The following is a 20203-nucleotide window of genomic DNA, read 5'->3' as shown; positions in this document are numbered from 1 at the left end:
ATATAACACAAATGAACTTATTTACAAAACAGAAAGAGACCCCCAAACAAGGAGAGCAGACTTGTGGCTGCCAAGGGAGAGGGAGAGATGAACTGGGAGTTTGGGATTAACAGAGGCAAACTATTATATATAGGATGGATAAGTGATAAGGTCCTACTGTATAGCACAGGGAACTATTTCAATATCCTGTAATAAACCATAATGGAAAGGAATATGAAAAATAATATATATGTATAACTGAGTCACTTTCTTGTACTGAAGAAATTAACACATTATAAATCAAATCTACTTCTATAAAATTAAAAAAAATTAATCTGGTAGTTCTGATAAGGCTCCTCAGAGGAAAATACTTGAGCTGAGTCCTGAAATGGTAGAGGAGTTCACTAGCAGAAAAAAGATATGGCTGGCACTTGTGTGCAGACCTCATGCCTGTAGAAAATTGGAAAAGTCAGGCATCTAGCAAGGGCAAGTCCAAGACCTAATTAAAATTTTTTTTTTTTTTTTTTCCGAGACCTAATTTGCAAAGCCCAGTGCAAAGGGTCAAGGCATCCTGCGGAGCCCAGCTCCATCTGAAAGGACAGTATAGTCCAGTCTCTGTGGGAAAGCAGGCTCAATGCTGCTGGAACTTCTGCTTCTCCAAGAGAAGCTAGGAGCTGAATGGTTAAAATGTAACTCTTACAATGTGAAAACAATTAACTTGGTTAAAAACAAGCTAAAATATACAATACAAGACAGAAGAGCCATGCTGCAGGCCTGGGGCCACTAGTTTGCTCCTCTGATACCCAAGCATTCTTATTGACAAATTCTGAAGAATTGAGAACATAGTCCAAGAGAATCTTTTTCAGATTTATTATTTTTTTAATTTTTAACATTTGTTTTTGTTATTTTAATTTTTTAATTGTTATTTCCACAATACAATTTTTTTCCCACTGTACAGCATGGTGACCCAGTTACACATACATGTATACATTCTTTTTTCTCACATTATCATGCTCCGTCATAAGTAACTAGACATAGTTCCTAGTGCTACACAGCAGGATCTCATTGCTGATTCATTCCAAAGGCAATAGTTTGCATCTATTAACCCCAAGCTCCCAATCCATCCCACTCCCTGCCCCTCTCACTCAGCAACCACAAGTCTGTTCTCCAAGTCCACGATTTTCTTTTCTATGGAAAGGTTCATTTGTGCCATATATTACATTCCAGATATAAGTGGTATCATATGGTATATGTCTTTCTCTTTCTGACTTACTTCACTCAGTATGAGAATCTCTGGTTCCATCCATGTTGCTGCAAATGGCATTATTTGGGGTTTCTTTATGGCTGAGTAGTCTTCCTAATCCAATCATCTGTCGATGGGCATTTGGGTTGTTTCCATGTCCTGGCTATTGTGAACAGTGTTGCAATGAACATGTGGGTGCATGTGTCTTCTTTAAGGCAAGTTATGTCCGAATATGTGCCTGAGAGTGGGATTGCTGGGTCATATGGTAGTTCTATGTATAGATTTCTAAGGTACCTCCATACTGTTCTCCATAGTGGTTGTACCAGCTCACATTCCCACCAACAGTGCAAGAGGGTTGCCTTTTCTCCACACCCCCTCCAGCATTTGTTATTTGTGGACTTATTAATGATGGCCATTCTGAATGGTGTGAGGTGGTATCTCATGGTAGTTTTGATTTGCATTTCTCTAATTATCAGGGATGTTGAGCATTTTTTCATGTGCTTGTTGGCCATCTGTATATCTTCCTTGGAGAAATGTATATTCATATCTTTTGCCCATTTTTCCATTCTGTTGTTGGCCTTTTTGCTGTTGAGTTTATAAGTTGCTTATATATTTTAGAGATTAAGCCCTTGTCAGTTGCATCATTTGAAATTATTTTCTCCCATTTTGTGAGTTGTCTTCTTGGTTTCTTTTTGGTTTCCTTTGCTGTGCAAAAGCTTGTTGGTTTGATTAGGTCCCAATGGTTTGTTTTTGCTTTTACTTCTGTTGCTTTGGGAGACTGACCTAAGAAAACATTTGTAAGGCTGATGTCAGAGAATGTTTTGCCTCTGTTCTCTTCCAGGAGTTTGATGGTGTCTTGCCTTATATTTAAGTCTTTCAGCCATTTTGAGTTTATTTTCAAGCATGGTGTGAGGGTGTGTTCTAGTTTCAATGACTTCCATGTAGCTGTCCAGGTTTCCTAGCAATGCTTGCTGAAAAGATTGTCTTTTTCCCATTTTATGTTCTTGCCTCCTTTGTCAAAGATTAATTGACCATAGGTGTCTGGGCTTATTTCTGGGTTCTCTATTCTGTTCCATTGGTTTGTGTGTCTGCTTTGATACCAGTAGCACCCTATCTTGATGACTGTGGCTTTGTAATATTGCCTGAAGTCTGGGAGAGTGATGCCTCCTGCTCAGGTTTATTTTGAACTTTACAGTTCATAAATAATAAAAGCTTAGTATAATATCTAGAACATACTTACAACTTCTGAATGTTCAGCAATGCTCACACCACTTAAAAAAGATGCTTCGGGAGTTCCTTTCATGGCTCAACAGTTAACGAAACTGACTAGGATCCATGAGGATGTGGGTTCCATCCCTGGCCTCACTCAGTGGGTTGAGGATCTGGCATTGGGGTGAGCTGCGGTGTACATCACAGACATGGCTCAGATATGGCATTGCTGTGGCTATGACGTAGGCCAGCAGGTATAGCTCAGATTAAACCCCTAGCCTGGGAACCTCCACATGCCATGGGTGTGGCCCTAAAAAGAAAAAAAAATAAATAAAAAACTTCCTTTCTTTTATTAGTCCAAAGGACCTTAAGGAGTGAAGTTGCCACCCAGAGTCACTTATGAAACTTTAAAGATATAGATGTTAGAGACCCATCTCAAGCCTACTGAATCACAAGTCTGTATAGGAATAGAGACCTGAAATTTGTGCTTAGAAAAGATTCATGCACAGAGCTGAGAACTAATTATTCTATTAGTCTATGGGATCATTCAGTTGTGTTTTGCTACTAAAATCAGTGATAAGGGTAAATGTTTCTATGACATTTCTAGATAATAGAGTGATATTGACTATTTTGAAGTTAGTAAAAGTTTCACATACATTAAAGAAATAATAGAAAAATAAGGATTATGACTAGAATATTATCTTTACAGATAGACTGAAACAAGTTACTGATATTAATATGCTCTCTATGTAAATAATGTATTACATAATCACTAAACTTTATACATTAAAATTATATATTTGTGATTTTAAGCAAAGAAAGAGTAAGAGTCACCAAAAATAAGTAAGAGTCACTAAAAATATTGATATCTCCCCTCCACAACTTAATGTGTTTAAGTGCAGCTGATAAATAATTTATGGATTCCTGCCTAGCTATAAGTTACGCATTTTTTTGTAAATATGGTTCTAAGTATGTATAAATTATTGGAAAATAAATTTAAATATACTAGGTCCTGTGCAATGCTAGAAATAATTTTCTTAATGAAGAAATCATTGGCCTATTCATTTTTTAAAGGCTTTGAGGAAGAAATTCTTCTAGAAATCCTTTGGAACATTCTGGGGACAATTTTAATCACTTAACAATGAGCGCAGTTTAAAGAAATGGCATTATTGCTTATGCATGATTACCAAGTTACAGCAACTTTTAAAGAACCACCCTTCTGTTATTCGTTTTGCAACTTTGGCTGCCCTAGCAAAACAGTAATGGTTCTTTACTCCTGAAGAAAAAAATTGCTGTGTTTTAATCCCTGAAGAAGCTTAAAAAAATAACAGATGAAATGTCACATTCAATACTACTGAATTTGGTACATTGTAAAGAGATACTTGGGGAAAAATTATAGAGTTTCACTAATCATGTTATTTTCCTGTTTTCTGCTTTGGGTATTTCCACATGTTTTGTCAATATTGCATCATATTTTAAAGTTGTAAACATATTTTGCTTTCTAGTAGCTATAGTTTTAACAATATAATCTTAAATCCAAGTAATTGCCATGCTAAATTATACTTAGGAAAATTTATAGAGTATAATTTGACAATTGAACAATAAGGGTTTGGACTGTGCCCCACCACTTACATGTGGATTTTTCCCAATAAATACATACTACAGCAGGACACAATCCATGGTTGGTTGAATCTGCAAATGCCAAGCCACAGATATAGAGGGTCAACTACAAAATCATTTTTGATTTTCAACTGTTTGGAGGGTCAGTGCCTCTAACCATTGCATTGTTCAAAGGTCAACTCTTTATTTGTTTTCTTTAAATGAGATCAACATTCAAAAAAATCCACACCCAAATTTCCCTCCCATTCAGAGACAACTTTCTCCATAGCCGAGTCGCTTCAGATTGCCTGTGAAGATAAGGTTGTAGGTCAAATGGCCGAGGATTTAAAGCTCAAAGACATCATTTAAAAGTTAAGTTTAGTGTTATGGAAATTTAACTAAACAAGCTAAATTTAAAAAGAACAAAAGAAATACTGAAGTAAACAGAAACCCTGGTCAAGACCCACCTCCCTTCTTTGGAAATCCCCTAGTATCCCAGTTGAAAAGGTGAATCCTCGTGACCAGGTAGGCTCTTATCATCCTGATCTGAGGGGCTATGTTTGAGTATTCCCACTATCTATACTTAAGTTCTCTATAAGGAATCAATATCCTTGATGTCACTACTACAAAGAAAGCCTTCCATGTATGTTTTTGTGGGATAATTACTACTGTTGACCAGTGAACTAGAGTACTAACAGTGGCCACTCTGGGTCAGCATTGCCCACGCAGACCTGTGTACCACTGAGATCTCCCTGAGACTGAACTAGGCTTCCAAACCACCATCCACTGGCTCAAAGAACAAACAAACAAAAAACAACAAACAAAAACCACCCATTAATTTTGTTAGACTCTTCTCCTATTGCCAGCTCTGACATAAAATTCATCTACAAGCCTTACCAAATACATATCAAATTGTTTCATTTCTTCCCACTTCTGCCACTATCATCCTCTTCCAAGCCACACATCTCTTTTAGACAATGGCAGTAACTTCCTCCTGATCTCCCTGCATTTGTTCTTATTCTTCTCCAAATCCTTTTCTACACAGCCATCAGAATGATCCTCTTAAATCAAATAAAATCACTTATTCCCTGGATTTAAGCTATTCAACGTTTTTTCTTTACTTTTCAAGTAAAATACAAAAGCGTCATTGACAGAGAAGACAAGGATACGTCTGATTCACTACTAAGAGAGAGGAACGCAGGACCAAGGAGCAATGCTGAATAAGCAACCTGAATCTATATCCCAGAGGAGAAACCATGTTCCCCCATTTCCCTCCTTTTTAATAAGACTGGCATCGGAGCAACCTTCTTCATGAATGACATCAGACTGTCTAGACACAGGAGAATCTGGAGTTGAGGTGCCAATATTATAAAAATGGGAAGGTCTATGAACTTCAGATGACAGCACATGGAGACTCTGGGTCCAGATGGAAAAGAATGATTTTTCTGTTAAGTTTAGCTCAGAGGCAGACCCTCCATTGGAAGAAGGGCTGGGGTGGTAAAGGGGCTGTTTTCCCTATCTTGTCCCCATTTGGGCAACCCAGAATGAACGCTAGGCCATTTTTGGACAGTCTTGCTCATTGCATAACATCAAGATACTTTCCCTCTCTTATGGTTTCATTTACTTCTGAGTATTTATCAGAATCAATCTTACCTCATTTATTTTAAAAGAGTTAAAGTATTCATGCCTATTCTGTATCATTATTCTTGATGCATTACTTGTTTACTTGTTATTTATCTATGTTCTCTACAAAAAAAGGTAAGCTCCTTGGGCAGGGAGATTTTCTGTCTTGTTCTAAGTTTTATCCTTTAGGCACCACTTCCTATTTTTTCAGTAAACTAAGGTAGGACTTAAGGTGTATGCCATAACGTATTAATGTATGCCAATGGGTGTTTTTTAATCCTAAAAGAAATATTTTAATGCAATTTATCAGGTAAAACAAATTTTATATTTTTAATTTTTTATTTTTAGGGCCATACTTGTAGTATATGGAAGTTCCCAGGCTAGGGGTCATACCCAAGCTGCAGCTGCCAGCCACAGCCACAGCCACACCAGATCCATCCATAGCCACGACCATAGCCACACAAGATCCATCCGAGCCGCATCTGCAACCTACACTGCAACCTGCAGTAACAGTGGATCCTTAACCCACTGGGCAAGGCCATGGATTGAACCCACATCCTCATGGATACTAGTTGGGTTCTTAACCTGCTGGGAACTCCAGTAATATTAATTTTATAAAAATAGGTTTAGGTTCTAACCTTAACCATGTCCTTCCAAATGACATAGTTCTGTCTTATCATTTAAAGAGTATTCCTGGAGTTCCCGTCGTGGTGCAGTGGTTAACTAATCCGACTAGGAACCATGAGGTTTCGGGTTCGGTCCCTGCCCTTGCTCAGTGGGTTAACAATCCAGCGTTGCCGTGAGCTGTGGTGTAGGTTGCAGACGCGGCTCGGATCCCGCGTTGCTGTGGCTCTGGCATAGGCTGGCAGCTACAGCTCCGATTGGACCCCTAGCCTGGGAACCCCATATGCCGCAGGAGTGGCCCAAGAAATGGCAAAAAGACAAAAAAAAAAAAAAAAAGAAAGAGTATTCCTAACATTTATGATCCAACCTGACTTACTTTTGAGAATAAAAGGGAGGCTATTTAAATTATGCCAGGACAGGGAGAAACTAAACATCCATTTTCCCAAAGTCGGCATCCAAATAGCCAATAAGTACATGAAGAGATGCTCAGCATCACTAGCCATTAAGGGAAATGCAAATCAAAACCACAATGAGATAGCACCTCACACCAGTTAAAATGACTATCATCAGGAAGACAAGAGTTGTTTTTGAGGATGAGAGAAAGAGGCAACACTTGGGCACTGTTGATAGGAATATAAATTGGTGTAGCTACTACAGACAACAGTATGGAGGCTCCTCAAAAAGTTAAAAATAGAACTACCATATGATCCAGCAACTCCACTTCTTTGTATATATCCAAAGGAAATTAAAACAGGATATCAAAAAGATATCTTCACATCCATGTTTACTGAAGAATATTCACTATGTATTCACTGGCTATTTTTCACAATAGCCAAGACACTGGAACACTTAGGTATCCATCAACAGATAGATGGATAAAGAAGATGTTACCTATATCTATATCTGCATCTATATCTTTATCTATATACTGGAACATTACATAGCCACAAGAAAGAAGGCAATCTTGCCATTTGTGACACGATCAATGGACCTTGAGGGCATTATGCTGAGATCATTCAGACAAAGACAAATATTGTATGATATCACTTATATGTGGAATCTAAAACAGTCCAACTCATTAAAACACAGACTAGAATAATGGCTACCACAGCTGGAGGGTGGGGCAATGAGGGAAATGGAGAGGTGTTTAAGGGATAAACTTGCATCTAGTAAATTTCTAGACACACACAACATAGTGATTAGAGTCAACAATAATGTATTATAAACTTCAAAGTTACTAAGAGACAAGATCTTAGTTGTTTTCACCAAAAAAAAAAATAGTAATTATGTGACATGATAGAGGTATTTGCAGACACTATAGTGGTTATCATATTGCAATATACAATGCATCAAATGAACATGGTTACATTTTAAATTCACACAATTCTATATACCAATTATATCTCAATTGAAAAAAAGTGTGCCAGAATAACAACCATAAATAGAGATTTCTCTGGGCAATCCAAACTGCATGGTTAGCTGACTAAATTATATTCTATACTTAAGGAGACTGTGTTTCAAGTCTCTAAAATAATTTTCAAATTAATATATGGTATATCTAATAATCACATATTTCATGTATGCTCTTAAGAAGAGTAAGTTATATTTTGGTAGTTTTTACCAAGGTAAAGATAAAAATTAGCACATCATGCTAACTGTGTACCAGGTGATATGGTACTATGGTACTATTTGAACTCATTTAGTCCTCATAACAACTTTATAAATTAGGCATTGTTTTTATCTTTATCATAGAGATAAGAAACTGAGGCATAGAGAAGTTAAGTAATTAACTCAAGGTCACACAGCTGAGTGTGACCATAAATAATGGAGCCAGGCTTCAGACTCAACCAGTTTGCCTGCATAGTTCATGATCTACTATGGTTTATGTACGTGTCATGTATGGCAACTTACTCTCAGTATCTTACTTCTCTTTTCCACATGGTAAGTGGTATGGGGTGCACGAAGCAATAGTTTGAGGAATGCTTAAGAACGGACATAGGCAAAGCCATGACGAGGAATTTCAGGCATGCTGCAAAGCGTACTTTACTTGCTAAGAATATTCTCCTTCTGGGTAGGTCTTAGTCAAAAACAAAGAAAGGGAATAAAAAAGAGGATCCTGTTTTATGTTAGAAACATTTCATCTACTATTTTTTAAATAGTAGGCTAAAAATAAAGAAATTTCAAGTAATAAGGGTGATGTAATAGTCAATAATAGTCAAATCAATTTATTAATTGAATAAGAATTTGGTGTCAGGCAAATGAAATTAATGTCTGAAAGGCTTTTAAATATCACTGACTCAAATATAAAGCATTCCTGATTAAGACAGTAAAATCTTAGCTGTAAGTTCCAACAAGTAGGAAGCCAAAAAAGCCTCAATGTAGATGTTTTATGAAGAAATAATATGATTTTTAAGGCAATTATTTTATAGATTAAAAAATAGTATCTTCTTACACAATGGTATCAGTTGTAATGTTAAGCACTTGTAATACTATATTTTAAACATCAATAGTTTTAAATTTCTTGTTTCAAAATCAGTTTTAAAGATAACATTGATTTCCATTTTTTCATCTAAGGCACTTGGAAGTTACCATTCCATACTAAGAACAAATGAAAAGCTGAACAGATTCAAGAGTCATATATTCTTCTTGAGTTCTTAAGAGAGGCATGAACACAGGATAAATGGCCACTCCCAAGACTAAAGGGACAAACAGGAGAATACACGGAGTAAGGACTTACCAGAGCAGAGATTCACGAGCAGGCACCACCACATGAATCAGTTCGAGGGTAGGAACACCTGAAATGTAATTGACAAAGTGCTGAAGGCTCAGTGTGGCAACTCTGAGAGGTAAAATTCCCAGGGGATCCAGTCTTGGGGCTATAGGGTGGGTCACAGTATTATGAGATTTACCTCCAGGAGCTTGACCGCATTTCCACAGTAGATAGGGGGAAAAAAATTGCCTCCTGCTTCCAAGCAAGGGGAGGAGAAAAGGAGCCATTTTGAAACACACCAAAGTACCCTGACCTTCTTAATAAACCCTACCCTCAGGGGAAACTAATTCACTGGAGCCTAACCTTCTCGGTATTATTAGAGCCTAACTGACTGTGGGAAGGGAAGTACCTAATTCAAGCCAGCTTTAGTCTTCCATGTGAAAGAAGGGACACAATAAACTCCAGCCAATACTAGCCATCTGATCCCACCCATGGAGAGAGAAAAAAAACTGAGAAAAACTTGTGATGTACAGAGTCCAGAGGCATAGTTCACTAAAAGCTTGAGTCGCAATCACAGGACCATAGAACCCTTCTCCCTCCCACTACACCACATCTATAAAGGCCTATTTATAGCTGTTCTTTTTACAGGGTACATCATGTCTGGCTATCAAGAAAAAAATTACAAGGCATATCAAAGAGCAAAAAACACAGTTTGAAGAGAAAGAGTAAATATCAGAACCAGACATGATAGGTATATGGGAATTATCAGACAAGGGATCTAAAACAACTATAGTTACTAAGCCAAGGGCTCTAATGGATCAAGTAGACAGCATGCAAGAGCTGATGGGCAGTATAAGAAGAATAATGGGTATTTCAAGAAAGTATCTAAAACAAATTCTAGATTTCAAAATTACTGTAACAGATGGAGTTCCCTGGTGGCTCAGCAGGTTAAGGATCTAGCATTGTCATTTCTGTGGCTTGGGACCTTGCTGTGGCATGGGTTCAATCCCTGGCCCCAGACCTTCTTCATGCTGTGAATATCAAAAAAAAATTACTGTAACAGAAATAAAGAATGCCATTGATGGGCTCATTAGTAGATTGAACAATGCTGAGGAAAGACTCTGAGCTTAAGGATATATTGATGGAGACCTGGAGAACCAAAGCAAAAAGGACAAAGAGTGAATAAAAGACAGATTATTTAAGAACTGTAGGACAACTAGAAAAGGAATAAATTACACATAATAGCAATAACAGGAGAGAAGAAAGAGAAAGATAAAGAAGAAATATTGGAAACAGTGGTGATGAAGAATTTCCCCAAGTTAATGTCAGACACCACATGGCAGATCCAGGAAGTTCAGCGAATACCAAGGAGAATAAATGCAGAAAACAAGCAAACAAACAAAAAACAAAACCCATGCTTATGCATATCATTTTCAACCACAGAAAATGAAAGGTAAAGAGGGAAATCCTGAAAGAAGCCAGAGGAATAAAAATACCCTAACTATAGAGGAACAAAAATAAGAATTATACCCAACTTCTCGGAAACCATGCAAGCAAGAAAAGAGTGAGATGAAACATTTAAAGTTGAGAGAAAAGAAAAAAAAAAACCTAGAATTCTGTACCCTGCAATTCTGTACCATTTATTATCTGTAACAAGGTATAGTGTTATTTGAATGTGGATTAGAATAAGCTGTAAATGTATATTGCAAACTCCAGGGAAACCAATAAAAAAGTGAAAAATGAAGTATAAACAACATGCTAAAAAAGGATAAAAAAGGAATGCTGTAAAATACTCAATTAAAATGACAAAAGGCACACAAATAATGGAAGACAGGAACAAAAAACAAAGGTAGCAAATGGAAATCAGTAACAAATATGGTAGACATTAATCCAACTATGTCAATAATCATGTTGAATTTCAATGATCTAAATGTACTGATTAAAAGAGATTGTCAAAATGGATCAAAAAATAAGACAAGAAACTCATTTAAGTATAAAGACATATAGATTAAAAGTAAATGCATTCAGAAATACATCCCATGTTAACACTACTTAAAAGAAAACAGGAGTAACTATATATTAATTTCAGACAGAGTCAACTTCTATGCATGGGTAGTTATCAGGGATAAAGAAGGATATTATAAAGATAAAGGACTCAATTCTCCAAGAAGTTATAATAACCCTTAATGTGTATATACCTAACAAAATTGTCAAATTATATGAGGCAAAAACTAATAGAATTGCAAAGAGAAATAGATGAATCCACAATCATAGATGGAGACTTCAATAACTCCTGATCAAAAACGGATAGATTGGAATTCCTGTTGTGGCTCAGTGAGCTAAGAACCTGACATAGTGTCCGTGAGGATGCAGGTTCAATCCTTGGCCTCTCTTAGTGGGTTAAGGATCTGTTATTGCTGCAAGCTGTAATATAGGTCATGGATGTGGCTTGGATCTGGTATTGATGTGGCTGTGACAGAGGCTCCAGCTACAGCTTTGATTTTATCTCTAGCCTTGGAACTTCTATATGCTGCAAGGGAAGCCCTAAAAAGCAAAAAAAAGAAAGGACAGATCACACAGGCAGAAAATCAGTAAGGACACAGTTGAATGCAATAACATCATCAAACAACTAGATATAACTGACATTAGAGTCAATACTCTAAAGTTAGACTGCTTTATTTAACAATACAGAAAACACATTCTCAAGTTCAGAAGGAGCATTCACCAAGATAGACTATAATCTTGGATGTAAAACACTCTTAAAAACTTAAATAGAAATCTAACACTGTATGCTCTCAGTTATAACAGAATTAATGTAGAATTCAAAACAGAAGAGTAGCTAGAAAATCCCCACATATGTGGAGATTAAATAACACATCTCTATATAACATGTGTCAAAGAAGAAATCTCAAGAGAAATTAAAGAATATCTTGATAAAGTGAAAATTCAAACACAGCTTATTAAATTTGTGGGATGCAGTGAAAACAGTCCTTGAAGGGATATTTTAAATATATTAGAAAAGAAAAAATATAAAATCAATAATCTACATTTTAACTTTAGGAAACTGGAAAAGTAATAGCAAATTTAATCCAAAATAAGCAGAAGAACAGAAATAATGAGAGCAGAAATCAATAAAATTGAAAATAAGGAATCAGTAGAGAAAAATCAATGAAACAAAAATCTGTTTCTTTGAAAATATTAATAAAATTGATATACCTCTTTCCAGAGAAGATGCAAATTACTGATATCAGAAATGAAAGAGGGAACATCACTACAGATCCTATGGACATCAAGTAATTCTAACAACTCTATGCCCGTATATGTCATAATCAAGATGAAATTGATCAATCCTTGAAATAAATATTTTGCCACATTCATAAGAGACTAGACAATCTGAATAGATATTTATCTATCAAATAATTTAAGCAATACATAATAACCATCCAAAAGAGAAAGACCAGGCCCAGATAGGTTCATTGCTGAATTAACCAAACATTTAAGAAGAAATTTTACTGATTCTCTATGATCTCTCCTAGAGAATAGAATCAGAGGGAATACTTCCTAACTAATTCTATAAGGGCAGCATTACCCTAATAACAAAACTGACAAAGACATTATAAGAAAAGAAAATTACGAACAAATATTTCTCATAATTATTGGTGGAAAATTCTTCAAAGAAATACTATCAAATCAAATTCAACAATGTATAAAAGAAGCACACGCCATGACCAAGTGGGATTCATCCCAAATATGCAAGGTTATTTCTACATTCAAAAACCAATTAGTTGGAGTTCCTGTCGTGGTGCAGTGGTTAATGAATCCGACTAGGAACCATGAGGTTGCGGGTTCGATCTCTGCCCTTGCTCAGTGGGTTAAGGATCCGGCGTTGCTGTGAGCTGTGGTGTAGGTTGCAGACATGGCTCGGATCCCGCGTTGCTGTGGCTCTGGCATAGGCCGGCAGTTATAGCTGTGATTGGACCCCTAGCCTAGGAACTTCCATATGCCGTGGGAGCGGCCCAAGAAATGGCAAAAAAAGACACACACACACACAAAAAAAATTAGTGTAATCCATTATATCACCAAGATTTAAAAACAGTATGATTATAGCAATAAATGCAGAGAAAGCATTTGATAAAATCCAGTGCCCATTCATAATAAAAATTATCAGTAAACTAGAAATAATGAGGAACTTCCTCAACTTGATAAAGGATATTTACCAAAAACATACAGCCTACATCATACTTAACGGTCAGAAACTTGATGAGGATCTTCAAGATCTTGGAAACTTCTTGAAGATCTTGGAAACTTCACTAAGGTTAGTTACAAGACAAGGGTTTTCTATGTTACCATGCCTTTCCTTTCTCTCTCTCTCTCTATTTTTTTTTTTTTTAGGTTTTATTGAAGTGGAATTGATTTACAATGTTGTTATTTCTGCTATACAACAAAGTGATTCAGTTATACATGTACACTGTTACCACTCCTTTTCAACATTATACAATAAGTTCGAGCTAATGCAATCAATAAAAAACCTGGAAATTGAGAGTTCCCGTTATGGCTCAGTGGTTAACGAATCTGACTAGGAACCATGAGGTTGTGGGTTCGATCCCTGGCCTCACTCAGTGGGTTAAGGACCCGCGTTGCTGTGAGCTCTGGTGTAAGTTGCAAATGCGGTTTGGATCTGGTGTTGCTGTGGCTGTGGTGTAGGCTGGCAGCTACAGCTCCGATTCGACCCCTAGCCTGGGAACCTTCATATGCTGTGGGTACGGCCCTAGAAAAGGCAAAACAAAAAAAAACCAAACAAAAAACCTGGAAATAATAAGTGATTATAACAAGACTCCAAGATATTTGGTTAATATGTAAAAGTCAATCATTAACCTGTAAACCATCAATGAAGAAGTGGAATTTGAAATTAAAACACCATAATACTTATATAAGCACACCCCAAATGAAATATTTATGTATAAATCTAACAAAATATATATAAGATCTATATGAGGAAAACTAAAAACTCTGATGATTGAAATCAAAGAACTAAATAAATGGAGAGATAGTTCATGTTCATGGAAGAGAAGAAAATATTTTCAAGATATTAGTTCTTCCTAATTTACTCTATATATTCAATGCAATCCCCAGAAAAACCCCAGAAAATTTTTTTATGGATATCAAAAAACTGATCTGAAGTTTATATGGTGGGGCAAAAGACCCAGGATAATCAACACATTATTGAAGCAGAAGAACAAAGTTGGAGAAGTGACACTACCCAATTTCAAAACTTACTATAAAGGTGCAATAACCAAGACTGTGTGATACTAGCAAAGAATAGACAAAGACCAATGGGACAGAATAGAAAGCCCAGATATTGACTCATATAGAAAAGTCAACTGATCTTTGACTGAGAAGCAAAGGCATAACAATGTAATAAAGATAGGCTTTTCAATAAATGGTGCTGGAACAACTAACAGCAACATGCAAAAAAATAAAATAAAATAAATAAGTCTAGACACAGAATTTACAGCTTTTACAAAAAACAACTCAAAATAGATCCTAGACCTATGTAAAACACAAACCCATAAACTTCCTGGAAGATAATATAGGAGAAAACTTAGATGACTTTGGGTATAGAGATGACTTTTTGGATATAAAACAAAGTCGTGATCCATGAAAGAAATGATTGATAAGACAAACTTTTGAAAATTAAAAACTTCTGTTCTATGAGAGACAATGTCAAGAGAGTGAGTGGACAAGATACAGACTTGGAAAAATATTTACAGAAGACATCTGATAAAGGACTTATCCAAAATATACAATGAATACTTAAAATCTAACAATAAGAAAATGAAAAATACAATTAAAAAATTAGGCAAAGACCTTAAGAGATACCTCACTAATGGAAATATACGGATGGTAAATAAGTACATGAAAAGATGCTTCCTACCATATGTCAGCAGGGAGATGCAAATTAAAACAACGAAATACTCCTACATCCTTATTAGAAAGGCCAAAATCCAGGACACTAATATTACCATATATAGGTGCCACGCTGGAGCAATAGGAACTCTCATTCATTGCTGATGGAAGTGCAAAATGGCAGTCACTTTGGAAGACAGTTTGGCAGTCTCTTACAAAACTAAACACATTCTTACCATATGATCTAGTAGTCATATCCCTTGGCATTTAGCCAAGGGATTTGAAAACATGTCCACCCAAAAGCATGCACATAGATCTCATAGTAGTTTTATTCTTAACAGCCAAAACTTGGAAGCAATGAAGATATCCTTCAGTAGGTGAATGGATAAATAAGTGGGTACATCCAGACAATGGAATATCATTCAGCATTAAAATGTAATGCAGTCCATCAGTCACCTCCTGCAGCTCAATACCAAGGAAACAGAAAAACCCCAACAAAAAAATGGGCAGAAGATCTAAACAGACAATTTTCCAAAGAAGATATAGAGAAGGCCAAAAAACACATGAAAAGATGTTCAACATCACTAATTATTAGAGAAATACAAAACAAAACTATCATAAATTAGTTAACCCGCCAGAATGGCCATCATCAAAAGTCTACAAACAATAAATGCTGGAGAGGATGTAGATAAAAGGGTACCACCCTATTACATTGTTGGTGGGAATGTAAATTGACAAAACCACTATGGAAAACAGCATGGAGATTTCTCAAAAAACTAAAAATAAAATTATGGAGTTCCCATTGTGGCGCAGTGGTTAACGAATCCGACTAGGAACCATGAGGTTGCAGGTTCGGTCCCTGGCCTTGCTCAGTGGGTTAAGGATCTGGCGTTGCCGTGAGCTGTGGTGTAGGTTGCAGACGCGGCTCTGATCCCATGTTGCTGTGGCTCTGGCGTAGGCTGGTGGCTACAGCTCCGATTGGACTCCTAGCCTGGGAACCTCCATATGCCGAGGGAGCGGCCCAAGAAATAGCAAAAAGACAAAAATAAATAAAAAAATAAATAAAATTACTATTTGATCCAGTTATCCCACTCCTGGTATCTATCCAGAGAAACCCATAACTTAGTAAGATACATGTAGTCCAATGTTCTTTGCAGCACTATATACAATAGCCAAGACATGGAAGCAGCCTAAATGTCAATTGACAGAGGAATGGATAAAGAAGATGCTGTGTACATACACAATGAAATATTACTTAACCATAAAAAGGAATAAAATAATGGCATCTGCAGCAACATGGATGGTCCTAGAAATTATGCTAAGTGAAGTTAGACAGAGAGACACCAATGTCATATGCTATGACTTATATGTGGGATCTAAAAAAAGGATACAATGAACATTGCAGGACAGATACTGACTCACAAACTTCGAGAAATTTATGGTTTCCAAAGGAGACATATCGGGGGGTGGGGAGAATGGCTGTGGGTTTGGGATGGAAATGCTATAAAACTGGGTTGTGATGACTGTTGTACAACTATAAATGTAATAAACTTCACTGAGTTAAAAAAAAGTAGTGAAGTATCAAGACATAAAAAGACATAGGGGAACCTTAAATGCATTTTACTATGTGAAAATAGCCAATCTGAAAAGACTACATATACTGTATGATTCCAACTATATGACATTCTGGAAAAGGCAGAACTAAGGAGATGGTTAAAAGATCAGTGGTTGGATGGGTTTGGGAGGGGGATACAAATAGGAAGAGCAGTGAAGATTTTTAAGGCAGTGAAAATACTCTGCATGATATCATAATGATGGATGCATGCCGTGACACATTCGTCCAAACCTACAGAATGTACAACATCAAGTGTGAACTGTAAAGTATGAACTTTGGATTAGGATGTCAATGTAAGTTCAGCAACTGTAATAAACGTACCACTTTTTGAGGGATACTGATAATGGAAAAGGCTCTGCAAGTGTGGAGATGGAAGGTATGAGGGAAATCCCTGTACCTTAAAGTCTTAATAAAAAATGACCTATCTTGGAGTTCCTGTCGTGGCTCAGTGGTTAACAAATCCGACTAGGAACCAAAGGCTGCGGATTCTATCCCTGGCCTTGCTCAGTGGGTTAAGGATTCTGCGTTGCCGTGAGCTGTGATGTAGGTTGCAGACGTGGCTCAGATCCTGCATTGCTGTGGCTCTGGCATAGGCTGGCGGCTACAGCTCCGATTAGACCCCTAGCCTGGGAACCTCCATATGCCGCAGGAGCAGCTGTAGCAAAGACAAAAAAAAAAAAAGATCTATCTTAAATGTAAATTATTCATTCCATACAGAAAAGAATAAAGTAGATATTTGATAATCAATCAAAATCTAACCATCTGAAGTAATCATCATTAATAAAATTGAGCATTATTTAATATGTGGCATATTTTTATCTAGAGGAACATATACATATAGGATTTTATAATAAAATTATGCTATCTTTAAAACAAAAATATAAATTTCAACTTTGCATTTAACTGAATTTAAAAACTGAAGTGGAACTGATGAGATTTATGAATAAAATTTATCATCACCAGTAATACAATTTCTTAAATGATCTGTCAGATTAAGACAAATATGATGGAAAACATTGAATATGAAGTAAAATTTTAAACTATGTTTCAATTTTTTTCTCTTAATGGAGTGTATTCTGCAGAATGATGCAAAATAAACACTCAAACGTGCTCCCACATTTCCTCTCCTGATCCAGATTGCTAAAGAAGTGGGCGCTTCCTATCTTAAAAATGAAGCACCGATGACTTCTACATAGGGAAATATTTTTGAGGAGGAGTAAGTGAAAATATCTATTTTCCAGAACATCAATTCCTCTCGAATTTTGTAAGCCATCTCATTATATATATTATTCATGTAATAAGATAATATTTTTCTGATTTCTACACTTTAAACACTTTGTTTTATATTTAAGTGGATTTGAACTCACTGACAGTTCTTTTCTCATTGTCAGTTTCAATGTTTACCAGTTTGGAACTTAAAAAATTCACCCCTTTGAACAGGATTTTAGTAAATAGTTTTTTATTTGTTTACTTTTCTTGATTGATTTTGCTTTTGTTTTTCTCTATAAAGTTCATACCTGCCACATTCTCTCCATGAACAAGAAATTCTGTTTCCTTGATGGCTGGACGATAACTTCGTTGAGTATACATTTTAGACTTATGCTTTCTTTACCTCACTGCTTTGTAGTTATTGCTTTACTATTTTGGGGCATTGACAGATGCCTTTCTTCTCCAATAAAACATTATTAGTTATTTGACTCAATATCAATTAATTTCATTTTTTAGAAAGATTTAGTGAGTTGTATATTCTAAGTATTATTTCTTTTTTAAAGTATAGTTGATTTACATTGTTGTGCCAGTTTCCACTGAATAGCAAAGTGACTCAGTCATACATACTTTGAGTATTTTTTCTTTGTTGCTGTTTTTTTTATTCATAAAATATCTTCCTGTTGCCCTAATATTTGTTTGACATCTTGATCATATGTAATTTATCTTTAGTTACACTTTCTTTCCCATTGCATGTTGCTAACATTTGTTTCCTTGTCTTCTGATGCCTTCCTGTGTTAGATTAGGTTTAGTAGAGGTCTGGGACCAGTCTGACAATTGACCTCTTTTTATTCCCACACACATGCACATCTGCATACATACACACACACACACACGCACACGTGCACGCGCACACACACACACATTGCTTTTGACTGAAGAATTCTTTATCTCCAAAGTTTAAAACTTCATCAGGATTTTTCTTAGTGCAGATTGTTGTTGAATATTTTCCTAGACATCCGTTGGGTTTGCAGTTCAATTTCTTCCCTATTTTGCTTGATTATACTTTGAAGAATTGTCCTGTGCCTTTGTTGAACTCCTTACTTTAGGGACACTAATTTAGATCCACTGGCATTAAGTCTGCCTATTCACTTTTAATCCAAATTTCTCCAAATTGGAGTGGGAAGTACAGCATTAGGGATCAATCTTAGGAACTGTAAGGTTATCTTTTTTTTTCTAATAGCGGTAAACCCATTTCAGTATTCTAATGTATTTCAGTATTTAGAATTCAATTTTCCAGTATAACCAACACATTTATTTTTCCCATTCCCAATATGTGAATTTATAAACAGTATATAACCTTATGTATTAAATAAGTATATAAAATGGTACATGGTCATAGAGTACAATACTAACAAAATTACAAAAATAGGTGATGAGAGAAATATACGTAGTGATAGCATTTGATATTTCTTGATTTGCAATGAAATATTCTTACTCTAAAGTAAAGACCTAATTTTGGTCAGAGAAAAAAAAATGTACCATAGCCCTAAAGTTCTAAAAGTTCTTTACAGCTTTCATTTGTGGTATGCACTATGTACACACTACATAATAGTAATTTTATGAAATATAAAAAAGTAACTTTGGAATCCTTTGATGTCCTGAATGATTTTGGTGAATGTTGTTGGGAAAGAGCATAAAACCCTGAAGTACTTACACACATAGGCACCTCATTTACTTAATTCTTATTTGAACCTTTTGAATTACTTCAAAAATTGCCTTGATTTTCAGATTTTAAGTGTCATCACTGGGACATATTTTCATTTTACTGCTTTGTCTCTACTTCATTGTTTTTCTCAAATCTAGCCCGAAGGAGATCACTTGATACAAGCCATTTTCTTCTCAGTCATATTTTATTGAAATGCCAACTAGCAGTAGAATTTTCCTTTCTGCGAACTTTTGAAACTCAGGGTGATCTTGGCTTTTACTTGATACTTGAATAAATGCAAATCCCCTGATAAGTTTTTCACATGAGCTATTTAGCCTGACACTTAAGCTTGGGCATAGCAGTGACTGTCTTCACATTCTGCTTCTGCATTCCAAGAGTTATAAATATTATGCTGTACTTGCCCCAAAGCAAAAGTGTATCCACCAAGATATTTGCTGAGATCAGGAGTCTCTGGGCCTCATTTTAAAACAATAGCATTAAAAAGAAAGCAACATTAATAAGTAAGAAAATAAGAATTCAGAATTTTTTTAATAAAGTTAAAAAAATCTCCATTGGTTGGAAGTTACCCTGAGTAATATAACAGCATCTCATAAGAGGCTGCTGTTGAATTCTCTCTCTTAAGAAACAATTCACCCGAGTGGAATGATTCTTGGATTTTGACACTTTAATTATTACCCCTGGATTGCATTTGTATGGACTTCCACAGATTTTAAACTTTTTAGACAGTAAAAATTTCAGAAACTAAGTCTATATGATGTT

At 35.9% G+C, this 20203-nt stretch overlaps 1 long non-coding RNA gene across 1 annotated transcript in view; it reads right to left on the bottom strand.

Moving 5' to 3' along the window:
- LOC106506806 overlaps positions 1–20203 on the bottom strand; it is a 285072-nt gene that overhangs the window by 77985 nt on the left and 186884 nt on the right. Inside the window, exon 3 of the long non-coding RNA XR_001302370.2 lies at positions 9015–9072. This is a non-coding gene — a long non-coding RNA (uncharacterized LOC106506806). The remainder of the gene's footprint in view (positions 1–9014; positions 9073–20203) is intronic.

The sequence above is a fragment of the Sus scrofa genome, chromosome 18 (assembly GCF_000003025.6).
Source record: "Sus scrofa isolate TJ Tabasco breed Duroc chromosome 18, Sscrofa11.1, whole genome shotgun sequence".
Lineage (NCBI taxonomy): Eukaryota > Metazoa > Chordata > Mammalia > Artiodactyla > Suidae > Sus > Sus scrofa.
This window is presented reverse-complemented; position numbering and strand designations above follow the sequence as displayed.